The 14,765-nt window shown below is 38.2% G+C and overlaps 1 protein-coding gene across 3 annotated transcripts in view; it reads right to left on the bottom strand.

Annotated features, from left to right (window-relative positions):
* Window positions 1-14,575, bottom strand: part of PJA2 (praja ring finger ubiquitin ligase 2) — a 53,287-nt gene extending 38,712 nt beyond the window's left edge. The window contains exon 1 of one of the 3 annotated variants that reach the window (XM_026062022.1): window positions 14,439-14,575. The gene's annotated coding sequence lies outside the window, so the exon portion shown is untranslated. Of the gene's footprint in view, window positions 1-1,654; window positions 3,434-9,449; window positions 9,591-14,438 lie in introns of those variants that run through there. The other 2 variants (XM_026062021.1, XM_026062020.1) reach the window with 2 other exon arrangements.
* Window positions 14,576-14,765: the final 190 nt, after the last annotated feature.

A 14,765-nucleotide genomic window follows, 5' to 3' on the forward strand; every position in this document is an offset into this window, starting at 1 on the left:
TACTAAATCAACCAATAAGTCATGTTTTTTCAAGTAAACTCTGAAAATTCTTTATTTTTCACTGATTATCACACGGCTGGTTAGCAGACTGCCAGCGGCAGCTGACAAATAAAGCTGACAACAAAGCAATCACATCCAAACAACTCGCAGAGTGGAATCCAACGGTTCAGATTAGTCAATCAGCACAGCAATAGAGCAATTTGCCCTCAAAGATGCTGATACAACTGGTTGAAACAAAAACAGGTAAAAATACAACTGCKTAATCCTTAATTTTAGTTTGTTCTCCAAACATGAGTATTGTTCACAAACAAATACTGTATAATAGATGTCCACTCAAGAGAGTCAAACTCACTAAATCTGAATGTTTTACTTTTCAAATTGAGGTTCACTGTATGCAAAGACTTTAAGGTGGGTGCAATTCACTACAGCTTTTTGTTCCAAATAGTTCTTTCACATATAGACTACCTCATCTTGTATTTAATTGTTTTAAAAAGATATCTTATGCAGCTATGAGCACTAAGAAAGCTCTGAATTTCTCTGCTCTGAGAGGGATTTATTAGATTAAAAAAAAAAAAAATCTTTTACTAAAAGTTTAAATAGCACATTTGGATTAATGGAGACTTGAATTTCTATCTAGATACAAATCTCAATAAGGGAAGAAGCCACAAATCTATTTGCCTACATGCCCTAAGTGAGCAAAGTTTTGGCTCCTAGATCCAGAGGCCAACCTCCATGCAACCCTTCAGGCAATCAAGTTCCCGCAGCGTACAGTATCCTCTCCGAGTTCTTCCTCCCTGGCTAACGCAGCCTGAGGAGTGGGCATTGCTCTACCTGACAATCAGTTCAGGAGCCCTGTTCAAAATATGCTCAATACCTACTGAGAGGATACAGCTCTGTAAAAAGAGACCAGTCTTTAGAGACACCTTTATTAAAAGCAAGGCCAACACAAAAGGACGTGCTTCCCTTCTGATGCAACACACCAGTGATTAAGTAAGGAAGGTATGGGAAACCGGTTATTTATCCACTTTACAGGCTAATTTAGACCCACACCTCCCTCCTCCTAGAAGGATACCACAGTCACTTGAGTTTATCCAGACCCAGATTTAAAAAAAGAAAAAAAAAAAGAAGAAAGGAGAGGGAGTGGCTCCTAAAAGGCACAAAACTTAAGCCAYAGGTTAAGCAGAGACGGACCTAGGTCTGGCCTTTCTGAGGCAATGCCGTAATCGCTGATGCACAGCACCATACTTCCTCTTTAGCTCTATGAATATTGCACTATGGATTCCACTCCCTAGAGCCAGCYGCCTATAGGCTGTAACGTTTAAAGCCGGGGAATTTAGACTCAAATCCATTTGACCTGCATAACCAACTTGTCCCCTCAGCCCCCAAAAAACTGTTTTTCTAGAAGTAGCACATTAACATTAAAGGTTAACTGCAGATGTACATATACATATGTTCACAGTCCGGTGCTATAGCATAGGCATTCATAAATGATTCATTAACTCAATCACAATCCTACATATAAATCTCAAATCCCTTTAATTTACAGACCCAGATTTTGGACCACTACAGTCTCCTGGGCAGGTAGTTGGTAAGTCCTCTGACAGGACTCCAGTCCTCAAACAGCATCCATCTAAATCCTGACACCTGCACTTACTCTTTTCTTCATTATTTTTGATTCTCCTCTGTCCTCTCAATTCCTTCACATTCCGGAAACTGGAAAGAAGAGAAGCAGCTTTCTGGGATCAAGAAATGTACACTTTACATCTATGATACTACTCAAATGACTAACCACCACCTGCATCAATGTAAGATACCATTACAACCTCCACCTAACTTTTGAATGGGGCAATCTGACTGCAACAGGTTTGTCGTATCGGTGGTTCTCAGAACTGCTGTGAGCTACTGGGATAGCATCATTTGTTTGAGTCACACAGAGTCCAGTCCATAGAAGCAATGGTGAAAATAACATTGGAAGAGAGGAATCTGGGAAAAGAGACATCAGAAGGGCTAACTACTAGTTTTCTCTATGATATAACAATATCCTGGCCACAGAATCCCTTAGCAACTTATGGACCTACCAAACTTTAATTAAGAAAATGAATGCATACTAACTACACAGACGGCCTGTTATACACACTGTTCTCTCTGCAATTACAAAATATAATTGTGGATAGTAGCATAGAAGACTTGTGAGGAGGGAGGCACAACAACCTTTTATACCTCACAGGTTCAAGTCTGCAAATAATTAGTATTCATATTACAGGCTAGATTTTGAAAATACTCAAGGGTTCCATATAGATACCTAAGTAATGTACAAGAGATTGGCAAAGATCTCTTTGTAACACTTCTGGCCAGATGTAATATTAAAGATTGGGCACTCGCTAATTTTGATTTTAAAAAAATAAAATCCCAGTTTATCTAAACAGTTCTGAACACCTTTAATAAAATCTTGTCTTTTTCATAAGAACCGAAATACTGAAAGTCTTCCCTTATACATTTAGCAATTTTTTTCAGTTTAAACAGAAGACAACTAAGTTTCATAACTTCCACTGAAAAAAATATCCCATAACCCTAGAAACCTCACAGGAAACATTTTCTGTTAAGCATTCTGTCTGATTTACCTGCATCTTATTTTCACCCTATTATGTCCAGTTTAGTTTCTTGTTATCATTCACACATACATTTACCTCCTAGGGCCATTATATAACTAATGGGGGATAGGGGGTAGAGAGAGAAGGAGAGAGTAAGAGCTGCAACCCTGTATAAGGGAAAGGGAAGAAGCAGTGCGAAGTGTTTCCCATTCAAATTCATGCCTCAGTTGAAGGTGCCCAGGTGGGACTGCCCTGCAACACCAGCCCCTCCCTTATCCAGTCTCTTCATTTCCCAACTCGGGCTTTTCTCTATTTCAACTCTAAGGCTTTAATCAGAGGAAGAGCAGAACAAGCTTGTGTAGCACCTTATCTGATCCAAATCAACTGCCCACATACATAACCTTGGCTCAGGGCACATGTGATATCCTATGAATTAGATTAACACTCACTTATTGAAGCCCACAATGGTCAGCATTTTCTTTCCCGTAAGTGTTTAAAGGCTAAACAAGTCATCCCATATCTTCTCACTGAAGAGCCCTTCCACTGAGGATTAAATGGAAAGAGCAACTAAGAATCCAGACGTGCTAAATTTGAGCCTGAACTCTATAATCACTAAACTATGTGGCTTCACCTAATTTCTCTTACTACACCTCACCCATTGCCTCTACCAATGCAACAGTTTATTTCCATTAATCTTTGTTTGCTGTAGCTTCCAGCTTTTCAAGGCATGTAACAGCACTGACCAAAAGAATCTAAATCAATTTTTTTGTTTAGGCTATATAGTATGTCGCACAGATGTGCGGTAAGAATATAAATTCTTACAAGAATTGGTTCAATGTACTTAGCTTAACTCTTCTAATGGGCTGATAAAAATAAAATATATGTTTAAACAAATCTATGTTTGAATTGCTACAGATTTCTACTTCAGAGGTGTAATTTCCTTGCCGCTGGCCTTTAATATTTACCTTCCAGTTACTGACATCATTGAGCAACAGTACGAAAACCTGTATCTTTTATTTATAAAAAACTGCACAAAAATGTAGAACTGTTAAAGATATTAAAGCATATTTTCAGCTCAGAATTGTGGACTGCTTGATGTCAGCTGCATGTTCAGAACACAAAACACGTTTGCAGATTGGTGACCATGCAATACTGAAAGAGACATTCTATGGTTGGTTCATTTTTAGGGGAAAATTTTGGCTCCATTAATAATTGGGAAGATATTGCAAGACTCTCCAAAAGCATTCCATAAGAAAAATAAATAAAGAGGAGAGTTTTTTGACTAAGTGAGCCAGGGAGGAAACTATATCACAAAGGAACTATAGCTGTTTTTTCTATTTAAAGAAAAAAAGTAAAGCCCTGCTACACTGATAGTTTTATCATATTAAAGGCAGGCAGAGAAGAAATCTTTGTCACTTTTCACTGGCTTTTTCCTATTCCCAGTCTTCTTACTTCATGTCAAATTCCCTGAGCATTTGTTGCTGTGACAACTCCCAGAAGCGACCATCATGATACACCACATCGCCTCCAAGAGCAGAAAGCCAAATTTATATGGCATCAAAAAGGGTAATTACACAATTTTTCATTGATTCGCAGCACTTCATAATTAAAGAAACTACTGAAGTATCTAACCTAAATATCATCCACTCTTTACATCACAATTCAACTATGTTACCTCTAAATTAAGCATAGTAATTGAGGTTAAAAAAACAAACAAAAAACCCCCCACCTAACTTGTGTTTTTGTCTTACTAAAATTACAAAACTAAAACCTAGTATTAGCTAGCTTTAACTTGAGGACATGTAAAGATGGAATAACTGGCATTTCCTCAATAGTTTTTTCTGACAGTTAATCTCACTCTATTAAAACAACAAGAAAACAAAACAAAAACAAAACACACCCTAAATCCAGGCCTAGTTTTACATTCAAATTTGCCTGTTCCCAGATTCCAGCTATTCAATCTAGTAGAAAATGCAATAACAAAATCAAGAGCATTTTAATGGCCACTATTTTCCGCTACAAAAGGTATTTAATTTTTTTTTTTTAAGATAGGCAAAGTGACCTTCAAATATGTCTCTATGAAAGTATTTTCTTCAATCCTTTAATAATCTGTGTCTTTGCCACATTTTCTCAAATTTTTCCAACATCCCTTAAAACACATATGCATATTCTGGTCTCAATCTCACCAACACTTGAGGAAGTAGTAAAAACAATCTCCCCTTTCCTACACAGTGCTCTTTCTTCTTTCACACCTATTAATTACAGAAGCCATTTTCTGCCACAACGCAAGAACAGGCACTCATGCTCAAGATTTTAAAAAGGAACACATGTAATACTGACACCGTTACTGTTTTCCACCTTACAGTCTGAAAAGGTTTACTTATGTTCTGAGAAGTATAACTATGTATTTGTACTAGAAAGTATTTTGTTCAAATTGGTGAAACAAAAACAATTCAGGCTCTTGATACCCTCTCCTTTACCCAGCTAGTTCTGAGTCATCATTAAAGCATACCCCAAAATGTCCAGGTAAAAGCAGGTAAAAGAATCTTCATATCATCTTTTAAACTATACTAACCAATACTCTGCATCTGTAACCAATATTCCAAATCTATTTCTTTCCTGGAGGTATTTTTGGAGGCCTCCAAGAGCAGATGAATTAAAAAGAAATTTGAATTAGCATGGAGAACTTCCAGTTCTGTAAGCACCAGTGTTCAGGAGGGTGGAGAGATTCCCTATTTTGTTTGACAGGAGAAAGGTGTGAAATAAGAGAAGTATTTCAATAATTTAAGACAACATACCTTTGCCATCACTTCCCTCCTCCTCCCACTATGGGCAGATAAACACCAAAATTCTTGATATGTTTTATTATGTTCACAAACTTCAAAATACATGCCCTGGCAGATTTGCACCAAGAACAATGACTCTTCAGTTGGAAGTTACCTTCATTGACTGGGATTTACCTAAACCTTGGAGAACCATACTGTAAGTAAATTAAATATTTTTCTAAGGAATCTGATTTATTGATTTGAAAGTTCCTTCTTCAAAGTCTCTGACTGAGCAGTGACTTTAGATCACTCACTGGGTTATCTGAGAACCAAATATTGGTTCTTTCCATAAGCAGTATCAGCTGAGATGTACATTAACAAATGGCATATGCTTCACGGACTTATTTTTCAGGCTTTATTTACTGCCTTTTTGTTAACCTTCCAGGTTATTCTGTACTCTCCTTTAAGCATATGGATGCTTAAGGTCAGTGTTTTTACTACAGCTCCTTATCTTTGCTCCAGGCTGAAAGTAGCTTGTAGTCCAAGTTTAATAAGCTGGCAGGCTGGCCTTCCATTGAATTCACTTTAAGTGAAAATAATCCCCTTTTTTTGGTTCACCTGCCAGGCTACAGGAACTGACTACTTCATTATGACTGAAACAGCAGCTGGTTGCACCTTAGAACAGAGCAACTAACCTCGGAACCTGGAATCTCAGTAGCTCTGTGGACCCTTTTGGCAAACACAAATCATGTATTTTCCATTGAAGGCCTAGCTTCAGAAGCACAGTATAGACAATTTAAGATATTTGAATGTCTTTGCGAAGAAACAGGATGCTTGTTATCACCTTGCCCACTTGAACTACAAAGATAATTCTGTATTTAACATTATCTAGAGACCTAATAAAAATACTAATCATCAAATTTATACTTTATGAACTTGAAAAACATTGTTGGGCTCTTCACACTTGGTTAAGTCACTCCAAACTAAACTCATAATTTAAAATTATACGTACGCATTTGGTGTCAGCACGTTTATACTTATCACACGCTATGGGCCTGATCCTATCAATTTTGAAATAACCAGAGTCAATGCTAGTGACAATAAAAGCAATGATACCAGGTGGTCATCTGCCCTTGCATGCATCCCCCTTCCCATGCGCCTTCCAGACTTGTCCCCTAGAGTAAGGGCACACTATCTGCACTATCTACCTTCCAGCTCCAGTAGTGGGAAGGTGAAGAAGTTAAAATCAGACCGTGCTTGTCCCTCTCTCTCCAGTCAGGCTGGAAACCATAGTTGCAGCACACAGTCAGACAGCTGGAAACAGGGGAAAAGAAGGCGGTTGTGTATTTCTGGGGTTGAGGGGGAGGTGAGGGATTTGGTTCCAGCACACCCTCCCACTGCAATTTTGATCATGGGCCAAAGTCCCAGTCTCCAAAGAATATCAAACCCCAGATGAGTAGTGAGAGATTGCTCTTTGGGAGGAGAGAGGAAGAGATGAAACCAAGATGAGACCTCCAAACAGATCCCATCTCCCAGAAATTTAACAGCATTTTAATGCCTGGTTATGGTGTTTGAAGCCATATTTATTTATTTACTCACTAGTTGCAACTTAAAATGAAAATAGTTAACAGTCAACACTTTAGAGGATAGAAATTCTAACATGCTGCTTCAGAAAAAAAAAAAAAAAGTTTCCTATTCCATCAGAAGAGGTCTGAAGATAAATTTGAAGCAGGTTTGTTGTTTCTGTTTTTTCTTACTCATGAATACAATTTGTCTTACACAGCTCAAGGCTGTAAACACACTGAAGTGCCAGACTCTATGTTAACTTAGCAGACATCCTTGATCTGCCTGAAAAGGTAATAAACAAATATAAACAAAAATACTATTAACAAACAAAAAGGTTCTCCACCTCCACACATGTATATTTTAAGACAGAACTCCCTCACCCCCAAAATCAAGATCTCTAGAAAATTTCTGATACAGATCTGAATCTCTTCCCAAATACTAGAAAAGAGGGTACAAACACCCATGGGATGTTTAAACTGATACTAGCTTCCTTTCACTTCAATACTAAACACAGTTTCCATTTTGGATTTATGTAGGTGTTTCTCCCACAGTTTTGTAGTTGTGTGTGCATTTTGTGCCATAAACATAAAACTTAACTTCTAAGAAATAGGAGAAGAAAGAACTGAAATATTTCAGTCTATTAAGGCACAAACATAAAAAGCTAAATTTTCACATTTATTAGTGCATTAGTCAATGTGCAGGTTAGAAAGAAGTAAGACCACTAATATTTTGGGCACTGTTTGCATATCTCAATCTTAATTAACGACTTACTATAATCAGCATATATAGTCACAACTGTCCAAATCATGAGAGATTTTAGCAAAGACTTCAAAGGGAACAGGTGCTGGCACTACACAAATGATTGTCAGTTGAAGCATATGCAGGAAAGAACTTAAACACTTGCCTTGAATGAAATACGTAAGAAAAAAACCACACAGAGCAATTAATATTTAGTAACGTCCTTAAGAAAAGGAGAAACAGATTTCCTTCAACCCCAGAACTTCTTACGAGTTGAGCCCAGGCAGCATCTCTCATGTAAAGGTATCTGATCAGATGAGTTGCACAAACCACCATCCTGACACAGTCCCTTTCTATCYTTGAACGTCCCTCTACAGTTCAAGACCCCACACGGTTCCTTGTTCTTCATTCAGTCTCCTCTCACCAACATGGGTTCACAGAAAACACCTACATTGCTATCTGCCACCTGTCCAATTCAGCCAAAGAGCGAGCGTTAGGTGKGCTTGCTCTGACGCCGCTTCAGCTGTGGTTACAACAGTTGGCAGTCAAGCTGTAAACTGGACTGAATGAACTTACTCCACTTTACCAAACTGCCTTCTCTGAGGGGCTACCCCTATTTTTGTTTTCTAAAGCTAGATCAGCTCAATGGATAGCTGCATTAGCACAACCAAGGCAGTGGAACAGAGCCAGAAGCGAGCAGCCAGAGGCAGGAGTCACTAAGCAAACTCTGCTGACAAAGCCCCTGCATCCCTGACCCACAGACTTGTTCTTCATTGAGCACTGACCTGTAATTATTCTGGTGCTGATTTTTCACCATCCTCCTATTACTTAGCTGCTCCAACCTCATATTAAGCTTCTGCATTATTTCTGCACTGACTTAATCTGATTTTAGCCTTTTCTTCCCAGCTCTCTTTACTTTCTTTCACAAAACTGAAAATTGTTTAAATGCATCACTTTCCTCTACCTTGACTTTGACAGGACGTGAAAATCTGTCCTATGAACTGCCAGCTCTGGCTTACCATAATAATTGCTCTTCCAGCTTTTATTCTGAGGAATACCTATGGCAGAAATTCTACAATAAATCTCAATTCAAGACAGAGGGAAGATTAAATAACTGAAGTACTAAAAGCCTTTAATGTATTGTGTATATGTCACATGTATTAACCAGTTAAGAACAAAACCCATCCTCCCTCACTCTCTCTCAGAAAACAAGCCTTACAGCTTTAAAAATAAAAAGCTTAACATAATTTTGCCAGTGGCCCTTATAGCAATGTGTTCTGTTAATACAGAACACTACTAAGGGTTGACAATCATCAACTGAAACTTAGTATCTTTCTCCTTTCCCAACAACAGATTTTTTCAGTCTAAATATTTGTACTAAATTAAGGGCATGGAAGTAGTAATTTTTAATCAACTGCTTTTCAAAAGACATTCAGAAATTTCATCCTTATTTTCAGTAAAAGGTACRCTTGTAGACTGTCTACCTCCTTTCTCCCTCCCACTCAGACTACTACTCCACCAAAGAAACAAAAACAAAAAAAATCCCCAAATCTTTGTTTGCTCTTTTCCCCTTGCCTATTATCTTCATATTCTGATTTTCATTTTCAATTCCAATTACTTTCTAGAGGATGATACATATCTTTTTAAAGCCTAAAGATGGCAAATAGAAGCTGGTACTATAGAAAAGTTCAGTCACTTTATTTAGTTTGGTATACAAGGTTTCATTCTATTTCTGCCAGTGCAAATGACCTCAACCTACTTCAAGATGTTAGAACAGTCACTTCCTTACCCTTGATAAATTCAGCAAATACTAGATGACAACATAATTCCAAAGTGGAAGTTCAGGTACTTGAAACTCCTACATGATAAAGAGATACAATGAAGCAAAAGATCATGTCCAAGGACTTATCTTTGTAATTCATTCTCTCTCTCATCTTAACACATTAACCCAAAACATGTAATTAACCCTCCACCCCAAACAAACAGTATGCTTTTTAAGATCTCCTTTTTTTCCTGAAGAACAGTGAAAACTCACTGCTTTAAACACTTTTTTTCCCTTTACAAATATTATTCTTTATACTGAATACAACGATAACAAAAGCCCTGTCTCTGATCCAAGCGACAGACTGGAGGACATACCTATCATATTTAAGGACAAAGTCAGCTAGGCCTCCAAGAATTTTAAAGCTTAGGAACAGAAAGCAAAGTGATTTTAACACACCTGGGAAGAAAATGAGACAACTCTCAAAAGAGACATGCAAGATATTATTATGGGTAGGAATAAACAACTGAGCAAATTACCAAAGGGAGAATAACCGGCTATGGTTGCTCTGCAGAAGGGCAGTTTAGGATTATAGTGGATCATAAACTGAATGCAAGTCAATACTTCCACTCTGTTGTGTCAAAATGCAACATGGTGAGTTGTATTAGAGGGAAACCTGCAGGATATGAAAGGCAACCCTTTTACTCCATCTGAGATTGTTAAAACTGGATCTAGAATACTGAATACAGTTCCGAGTACCTTACTTCAGAAAAGATCAATCTTAAATGGCAGCAGGGAAGATTTCCTTGGCATTTGGAAATGACATTAGGGAGATGTTTCTACATGCAAGAACACTGTAACATTTAAACAGATTGCCCAGACAGGTTGAAGAATCTCAGTCAGTGAAGCATCCAGCAAAATGGGATTCAAACAAATGTCTAGTGGGACAGTCATTGCGACTCTAGGCTGGTAGGAGGGAAAAGCTGGATAACTTTATGAGGGCCTTCCCAGCCCTATTTTTGATGATTTAATTGTTCCCAAAACTAGCCCAACAGAATTTCAGTTATTTACTTCAGTACCATGGCCTGGAATCACAAGCTTATAGTAATGGGGTTCACAACATTCTCAGCTATGCTGNGGGGGGGGGGGGGGGGGGGGGGAGGCAGGGGGATCCCAACCACTATTTGCTTGCTTTCAAATAACTTGGAAAATAAATTGCAATTCTTCTATTGATCAACTTCTGTATTTATTATTCTTATGCATTTTCTAATATTATTTCTTCTAAATTTCTAAGAGATTAATGATCTAAAAATGCTATTTGAAATCACACCAATTTTTACTAGATGCAGCACAAATACTTGAATTTTTGTCATCTCCTTTTACAAACTACAATCTTTCATTTAAAACCTCTTATTCCAATCTTGGAAATGCTGTACAGATCTATTACCTAGCAGTCTAAATTACTCCTGTAGATCTCTGACTCAAATAACTGGTTAGTGTGTTTAGCTGTTTCAACATGTTTCAAAGAAAAAGGTGCTTTGATTTGTATTGTATATGTTTACCTACCATTTCAAGTGGATGATGAAGTATTTTCACTTCATCAACTTTTTAACAATAGACCCTAGCAAAGGCAGTGCTACAGCTAGCTGAACACACTAAGAAACCTAAGTTAATTTATTTCTATTTTCTGTGGTGTTTTCTTACTGCACATCAACATGAGACAATTTTTAAACCAAGTACCTTTCTAAATTTTCCAAAAAAATTACAGTATCACATCTTCTAAAACCAGTTGCCCAACTTTTTTTGAAGCTATGTTACCTAGCTACAAATACCTCGTTTACCAAATATGTGATGCAGACTCACTTATTTAAGATGCTGTGTTGATTACAAAGCTACTAACAAAGCAGGCCTGTTTGGTGTTTTGCTAATTTTTTAAAATCATTTGAGTTATGGAAACTTATCCCTTGATTATTTCAGAACTTCCACCTCTGACACCTGGCTGGCAGGGAAGAATATTTTGGTGTAACTGATTACCAATTAATCTCCTGAGCAAAATTCAAGACTACTGTCTACCACCCGGATCAGTACCATTTCACCATACTCTGCTTTTCTACAGTATCAACCAGCTGTCCCATTCCATACCCAATACAATTATCACTGTATTTTCTTCTTCTGCACAATATCTAGCACAGATGGATTGCAGATGTTAGAACAAAACTCAGGAGGGGTTTTAGCATCTAGAAAACTTTGGGGCCGTGTTTCAATAATTACACACAAATATGAAAAGAACACGCATGTATGTGCAAACCGGAATTCTTTTTGCTTCATAGCCACACATTTAGTTACCTTAAACACTGTATAAAGGTCTAGTATCAAAACACCATGCTTGAAGTTTATCAAATTCGAAAAGCTATTATAAAACTACTTAGAATGATTAACACCATTGGCAGCAGGGCCACTAAATGCTTCCCTCCACCGCAACACGTAAGCATTTAGCAATTCATTCAGCCACATGCTCCATCATCTTTGCAGTGCATTCAACTCATTACTAAAAGCTTGTTAGCGATTACCTCAATGTCCAATATAAACAAGTAACAACGTGTTTCGCAAATACCACAAAAACAACCAACCAGATGTGGCCTTTAAGGGAACAAAGGTTCTTGCAAGAGCTACTGCATTTCACACTTCAGCAGCTCAAGTAAGCGCCCATATATTAAATGGGTAAGCCATTACTCCAAACACTTCAGGATATTCCTGTGATAAACAGCATGAAGTGCGTTTCATTCAAGTTAAGGCTATCAAAAAACACAGAAGCCAAAGTTTCAAACTTCATCTGGAACTTTCCGACTGTGCTCAGGTTAATGTGTCGCGTCAGGATATTTGAAGTACCGCGTGCCTGCTGACATTCTGCACAGACCGCCAGGGCTAGCTAGCTTCCCCTTCCTACTACGTTTTGGGCTTACMTATTTTTATCACTTATTCAGACAAAGTTGTTTCTATAATGCCTTGAAACAACTTTCAAGTTAACTAAAGCTTTTAAATACATTTGCAAACTGAAGTAGATGCAAAGAAGATCTTTGGTATCTGTTCAAGTATGCTACTAAACATTTAGATAGAAGGTTGGCTCAAGCTTCATTATAATACTGTGGTGGACTGTATCAGACTTTCAGCCTTATCCACTAAAGAGCAGAGGGACTCATTAAAATATCAGTGAATAAACAAATTAGAACAAATTTATTTCTGATACTTTTGGTTTGTTCAAAATATTATTCAGAAACACTATGATAAGCCTTTATTGAAGTGTAAATCTTGTGCTCACAACTTCAATTACATTTGCAGTTCCAGTTATCTCAGATGCCAAACAAACACTACTTACACTGCAAACTATAAGCCAGAGATTGTCTTTCTTTTAAATGTATTGTGCTTTGTACAATGGGACTGTGGCCTCTACTGCTGTAGAGCACAGTAACAATTTTTGTTTCATTCAAGCCTGCAAAGGCATAAGAGACAAAGAACCAAACCAAACACAAGCCAGCAAGTACTACGGATTACATATAAGAGAAAGTACTTCATAAAAATGGTAACAATGCCAGCTTAACTTTTTGCTGCTAATATCCATCACAGTACTTGCTGAACTAATCTAGTACATCATATCAGTATTTTTCATTCACTACACTAAACTCCTTTTTACAGAAGTAAACATTTTCACGGGATCAGCCAACTAACCAGGGCAATAATTCATAAACATGTCTTATTTTGATGAAGATTTGATCTATCAAGAACTTCTGCACACTACTTTCATTGTCTTGTAATTCACTAAATTAGCAATGGAAATAAGAAAAAATAGACAGAGATCACAAAAAGTGAAGCAAGTCTATGCTTACAGAAAGTTAAGTTTGATATGTAAGGCTTCCAAGATTATTTCCAGAGAAAAATTCTGAGGAAATATAAAAGTTTCCTGATCTTATGTTTCAATGCAATTTCAAACTCATGACTTTCTAAGCAATTTTTCCAGACACTTTCCTTTCTTTAGTAGATGAGAAAGACTGGGAAATCAATTCTGTGCAGGTCTGACTCAGCTACAAATAAATACTTATTACATACAGATGCTTCAGGATGCCAGATACAGATGTAAATACGCACACTTCTCTTAAAGGAAAGTCACCTCTATAAAGTACATATTCTTCATGACTTGTGTATTAGCAGAGAACAATAACAGAATCTGAAAGCTCTTTATTGCTGTAGGACATCATTTATTTTTCCCAGACATAGTGTAACATATTTTTTTCAAAAACTGTTCCCTTAAATCATGTAAGGATGTATACACATATGAGTGCATATCCAGAACCACACTGAAACAAGTGTCTGAACATACTTAAGAGTATAGACAAAGGCCCTAAATACACAAGTCTCTAAGCATCCAAGATGTCCTATAAAGTACTCAGTATCACAGTTATGATACCAACTAGGCTTTTTATATCTTCCTGCACTGTGAAGATTCACACGCTATGTAACAGATATATATTCTTCATAACAAAATGTTAATTCACTTTCAGTATCCAGTCTAGTGTCTTGAACATATCTGCAGTGCACAATATCTTAAAAGATCTCAGTTGCACTGCAGTCAGCTCAACTGGACTGTGCCTAGCTGGAAACAATCAGTTCAAGCGAGCATACAGAAAGTGCAACGTTAAAGTGCAAAAACTAAACACCCTCAGGGAGAGTCTCATCAATGTGTAAAACCCATTCTGAGGGGGTATAACTGCAGTTTAACACATTTTCACTTCTAAGTCCAAATTGCACGTTTTTGGTGACATGTCTTAACACAGCTCTGGAGGAAAAAACAGATTCCTGTGGCCAAAGACAGATTCATTCCGTCCCCGAGCATGGGGGCGATTCTGCTCCCAGCTCTTTTCGACCACCTCTCCTCCAGCAAAGGGGCTGCATGAGGGCTTCCGAATCTAGTTCAAGCAAGGTCAACTGGCTTACTTGAAATGTGGGTGTAGTCACACCCACCTCATTTTGCCTGAAGCACTATAACAACAACGCAATCCGTTCCGCTGACCGGGCAGCTCTCAAAGGATAATCAGGAGCGCAGGACTAGGGAAGCGCGGTCCTCCCATACACTAGTCACTCTCCGCCCCGCGCAGCACGCAGCGAGCTTCCCCCCCCCCTTCCCCCGGGAAACCGAGTCACCTCCCCGTGGCTGCGGCAAATAAAAGACCCCTCTGAATTTCCAGTCTAACACCGCCTCGTGCCCGCTCCGTACCGGCGCGCCCGCCGCCCGCTCCAGCCTCACCCCAGGCCTCTCCCCTCCTCCGCACACCCCACCGCGGCCCGGCT

Source organism: Apteryx rowi, unplaced genomic scaffold, assembly GCF_003343035.1.
Source record: "Apteryx rowi isolate R43461 unplaced genomic scaffold, aptRow1 scaffold_19, whole genome shotgun sequence".
NCBI classification, from domain to species: Eukaryota; Metazoa; Chordata; class Aves; order Apterygiformes; family Apterygidae; genus Apteryx; species Apteryx rowi.